We start from the raw sequence: 6,000 nt of genomic DNA, 5'->3' as shown, positions 1-6,000 counted from the left end.
ACTTGGTCAAAGAAAGAAAAAGAGGAAAAATTCAAGTTCAAGTTTCAAGTTTTTAGGTTCGTTTTTTTCTGGGTCTAACAATTGCAGATTTAGATCATTTTAGTTCTAGATTTGGTTGTTAGGGTTGGTTGAGATTCGAATCGTTTGTTTAATTCGCAAGTAAGTAACCTTCTTTATTAATCTTCTCTCCTCCCTCCATTCCTAGCTTTTATCTACCCCTCCATATTCTTAATTTAGGATCTACTTTCAGCATTTATTTATTGTTCTCCCTTCCCCTGGATCCTTGATCAGAGATGCATACAATCGTGCCTCTCTTTGGTTAAGGTTTCCATTTTACTTTCTGCAATTTACTTTCTGTTATTTACTTTCTGCAATTATTTATTGTTCTCCCTTCCCCTGGATCCTTGATCAGAGATGCCTACAGTCGTGCATCTCTTTGGTTTAAGGCTTCCTTTTCCTTTTATTGCTTTGTTTATTGCTTTATTATTTACTTTCTGCACTGTTTTTTTTCTTTAATATCCGTTTCCCCGATCGGTGGACTATAAGCTACGGCAAAGGGTCCACGATCAAAGTCATTATTATTATATTCCCCTTCCATCGATCCAGAACTGACACTCGGATCACTTCTCATTTTCTTTTATTTTTATTGTTCGCATTTTTTTCCTGTCTTTTATTTATGCATTGATTGTGTTTAATTTATTTTTCATTTCAATTCGATTGCATTAGATGTATGGATTAGGATAGTTTATTTTTGTTAACTAAATTTTAGTTAATTAGTTAACAAAAATTGAATCATTCCACTCTCGCATTACTATTAAGAAGTTGAATTCTAAGTGGCATATCTCCTTGAGATCGACCAGTTAGCTACACGATACCGTGCGCTTGCAATTACTTTTAAATTTCACAAACACTAGTTCACATTTCTATCGGTGTCTTCAGATCAATTATCTTGATGGTGATCGATTAATCACATAGCAGACAGCGTTTACGGCTTCTGGCCAAAAGGACTTAGTCATACTTGCAGTTCTTAGCATGGATCTCGTTTTTTTGAGTAGAGTTCTATTCATCCGCTTTACTACTCCATTTTGTTGAGGAGTGTAAGCCACCGTGAGTTGTCTCTTGATTACAAAACTCAACGAAGTCATCCCCTGTATATTCTTTGCCATTGTCCGTCCTGAGGCACTTAATTTTCTTCTCTGTTTTTCGTTCAACTTGTGCTTTAAATGTTTTGAAAACTGAAAACACATCTGACTTCTTCTTGATAGGAAACACCCAACATCTTCTGGAATAATCATTAATAAAAGTTACAATGTACATTGCTCCTCCCAGAGATGTAACCGGTGCTTACCATACATCAGAATGAACTAATTCCAGAATACCTTTACTCCTGGAATTAGATGCATTGAACTTCAATCTATGCTGCTTACTAGTAACATAATGCTCACAAAAGGATAATGAAACCTTTGTGAGGCCCGGGAGTAATTTCCGTTCGGCGAGAACCTTCAACCCTTGCTCTGACATATGAGCCAATTTTTTATGCTACACTTTCGTCATCTCTTATGTAGTACTAGTTAATGCAACCGATGTTTCTGCCTCCAAACACGTTTCTCTCATTAGTTCGTGCAAATTTGCAGCGCTCCTTTTAGCATTCATTACAACTAGCGCTCCTTTGATGATCCTCATCATTCCATTTTGGATGCGGGTCTTGCACCCAATCTCATCTAACTGTCCCAAAGACAATAGATTATACTCTAAGCCCTTCACATGCCTCACATTTTGAATAGTCCGTACCATACCATCGTACATCTTCAATTTGATGGTGTCAATTCCAGTAATCTCCAAGGCATGATCATTTACCATGTACACAGACCTTGCAGAGATAGGTTCATAAGTGTGAAACCAATCTCTACGAGAGGTCATGTGCCATGTTGCTCCGAATCCAAGATCCAAGCATCAGTGAGCTCCAATGTATCCTTGGATACCGTTGCTACTTTGTTGTAAAAAATATCTCCTTCAGCAACGCACCCTTGAGATGTTTCTGCCTTAACTACACCCTTTTTGAGTCGACACTCATTTTTCAAGTGTCCGCTTGCCACAATTATAGCACTTGATATTCTTTTTACCCTTGGATTTTGATCTCCCTTGTTTGTGACTCCCATTGGAATTACGTTTCATTTACCTTCCTCGTATTATAGACATGCTTCTGCTTGTTGTGAGCTTGCCCGTATATCTTCCCTGCTTTTTCTTCTATTTTCTTCTTCAAGAATTGCAATGGCGACATCATCAAATATCAGATAATCAGAGAGGATATTACTGGTTAAATTGATGACGACTTGGTCATATGAATCTGGAAGACTTTGAAGTAAAATTTCAGCACGTTCTTGTGGCATAACATTATGTCCCAACGTTAAAAGTTGAGAACATAACGAAGTCAGAGTGTGTAAGTGCTCTATAACTGATGTAGATTCTGACATTCGTAAGGTATACAACTTTCTCTTCAAGAAAATTTTGTTGTGAAGTGATTTGGCTTCATACAATTTGATGAGGTGATCTCAAATCTTCTTAGTAGTTTTATTATCTTCAATGCCCGCTAAAATATCATTAGATAATGCTAGATGCAAAGTGGAAATGGCCATTTATCTATTTTGTTCCATTTTTTGTTATCTGTGATCTCCGCCGGTCGATCACTGATGGCTTCTAGACAATTATCCTGTATCAATAATGCTTTCATCTTCATCTTCCATAATGATAATTTTGTGCCGTCAAATTTGCCGATGTCGATCCTTATTGCCATTGCTTTTATCACAAACTATTGTTGACTACATAATAACTCTCACTATTTCACGTGAAAAGTATCTCCTTAGGTTACCTCCAACTAGTATATTGTTGAACCAAAGTACACCAAGAAAGTTTCTAAGAATGACTGGAGGGATATAACTAGTCCGCTTAAATACCAGACTCCTTAGACAAAATTTTCCTAGACATGCACTTAATCACCCAATATACCTTTCCAAGATACTCAAAAAGAAAACAAACACGTGAATAGCGACTTCAAAAAAAAAAATTGCAGCACCTCTATAGAATGAAAAGAAAATCTTGCTCTGATACCACTATCAAGTTATAAAAAAATCCACCAAATAGAGCAATTAGCAAATAAAAGAAAAGAAGAACACAAGAATTTACGTGGAAAATCCTTAAAGGGAAAAAACCACGAGCAAGAGAGAAAACTCCACTATATATACATAATTATATAAGAGGAAAGATTTTTTGGATGAATTACATGTGGAGGGAGAGACATCCTTTTATAGCCTCTCCCCATCCCACCTTCTCCCACATCTAAAAGATGTGGAACTTAAACTCTCAACAAACTCCCGCTTCTTTTAGATGTGGGACTAAAACAACTCCCACTTCTTTTCGATGTGGGACTAAGACTTTCAACACCTACATCTAGGGATGTCAACGATGCAGTTTGGGACGGTTTTAGGCTGGGCTTAATGTTTTGGGCTAAAAAACACTCAGCCCAAACACGGCTCATAAATAATGGTTTCGGGCCTGTTTTGGTTTGGTGCGGATTGGGGCGGATTGGGTTCAGGCTAACTAATGGTTTGGACTAACGGTCTATACTCGAGTTGACTAAGGGTTTGGGCTAATTTTTTCGCTAAAAGGATCATTATATTAAGCGAAGAAGAAATATTAAAAATACATCAATTAATACCGTATAAAGAACCAACCTCCCTTACCCGCAACAACTGTTGCCCCCAATACACCCTTCCTCACTGGTTCCTGCTCAGATTAGAAACCACTAACTTATAAAACGAAATCTAGGACGTCTAAAGGCATCCACATCAAGTTCATTAAGGATTGAAGTTGACCAAGGAATGTTAATATCAGAAATATTAAGGTTTGGGCTAATAATTTATGGTATGTAAGAAAAAGAATAAAAATAAATAGTTGAGCATCTTATAACAAGAGCCAAAATTCTCTATGGAAAACAAAATTACTATTGATCAATTTTCATTAAAAAAATGAAAAGTCATTCCATAATTTATGGTATGTAAGAAAAAGAATAAAAATAAATAGTTGAGCATCCTATAACAAGAGCCAAAATTCTATGGAAAACAAAATTACTATTGATCAATTTTCATTAAAAAAAATGAAAAGTCATTCCATGTTGTAGAAATCACACCCACCTTATAGAAATCAAGAACTTAAATAATAAATAGTAATATAGAAACTGCAAGCTCATTCCTTAGAGTTCATTGGATAGTCCAGAAACAAATCTTTAAACCAAAAACCCTTTAAAATTCTAACTTGTGCTATGATTGATTGTCTTGAAATTGGGTTCTTGTTTTGTGAGAATGTTGTTTTTTCCCTTCTATGAAATCCGTCTCTTTTTTGGGTGTTGATATGCAAAAGAAATACCTTTTGATAAATAAATTATACTTAATCAACATTCTCATACTTGATAAATAGTTACTTAATTTAAACAAACTTTGCACATTCAATTGAACTTTCATACTTAATCCTTCTAATTGTCTCTCATAAGTAGTAGAATGACTATTTGATCTTTGAATTCATGCTCAATTTTTCTGATAGTCTATATCGACTACCTAGTGGTAATATAATGATTCAAATAATATTTAAAGTTAAACTATATAATGGGTTGTGGTTTGGGTTTGGGTTGGTGCTTGGCTCGCCACCTCATCTCGAGTACAGCCCATTAAGGTTCGGTTTGGGCCAGTTCGGTTCGATTTTAACAGTTCGGGTTGCAAATTGACACCCCTACCTACATCTATCAAATCGAGTTGGGCATCTTTGCTCTCACCTAGTGTCATAACGTCGTCAATAGAGCTCTCCATATTGACCTTTGCTTTGGCAATCCATATTGACCATTCACCCCCCCTTCTACCTCTACATCATGATCAAGCCTTTTCTATTCTAGCGTAGATGCAATTCGAATAGATTCAATCTCAATAACCCAATGGGGAATGTTGAAATTTTCTATCTCGAGTCATCATCTTCTAGATCGTAGAACCAAATTCGATTAGGTTTCGTTAGAAGATGTGGTTGCCAGTATTCTGGGTTTTTCTTGCCTGATTTAAACCAAGGGATAATTTTGTAAATTTAAATTTTAACACCCTGAATATAAAAATATAATAATTATAATTAAAACTCTAATTCACATTTTTAATTTAGACCTTTGGATTGAAATGAGTGACATTCTATAATCTTGATTGTTGCACAATAAATGATATTTTGGATATTGTGCCCGTAGTTGGTCTTCCAAGAAACCATAGGGAAGACATATGCAAGTTTTCATTTTTTTGAGTTAAAAATGACATTAGTCAAACTTCAATGGATCAAATGAAAATTATCCTAAATAATATTGACTTTGAATGTCGATAACCCCCAAAAAATAATGCCAAAATAGACAACTTCTAAGGATTTATGAGAATGAATCCTATAACTCCTATGGATTAATTTTGTGCAATTAGAGGATTAAATTTGTTCATTTATACCATTGTAACTTATGATGGTTAAGAGCCTATAAATAGAGCTATGTACAAAGCTTGTAATACACAACACGATATAACAAAAATATTAATTTCATTTTGTTCTAATTTTCTTTCTCAATGTTATTATTTTTTTTCCTAGTTATCTTCCAATTTTATAACACATAATCAACACGATTCTATTCTTATCATCTCCTAATTCACATTAGCTTATATTCAAATATTATTTCATGTTAAATGATAGAATTTTTCACCTTAAGTATATTAGAACATTGTTCATCATTAATTTTTATGTATTCAATGTTTTAATGGTTATAATGAAGTTGCAACTTCATTACTACAATATTAGAACATGATGTAGCTATATTATTCATAGAATATGCATATATTATTTAGTGCTACACAGAATTGATTTTAATTCTTATTCTTCTTTTATATGCATCATACCAAATCAAAATTATCGGGGTAAGAATTACGCATATCTTAC

This window comes from Hakea prostrata, chromosome 10 (assembly GCF_041222555.1).
Source record: "Hakea prostrata isolate BN-2017 chromosome 10, UWA_Hpros_2, whole genome shotgun sequence".
In the NCBI taxonomy this organism is placed as follows: domain Eukaryota; kingdom Viridiplantae; phylum Streptophyta; class Magnoliopsida; order Proteales; family Proteaceae; genus Hakea; species Hakea prostrata.
Note: the sequence above shows the minus strand (reverse complement) of the source record.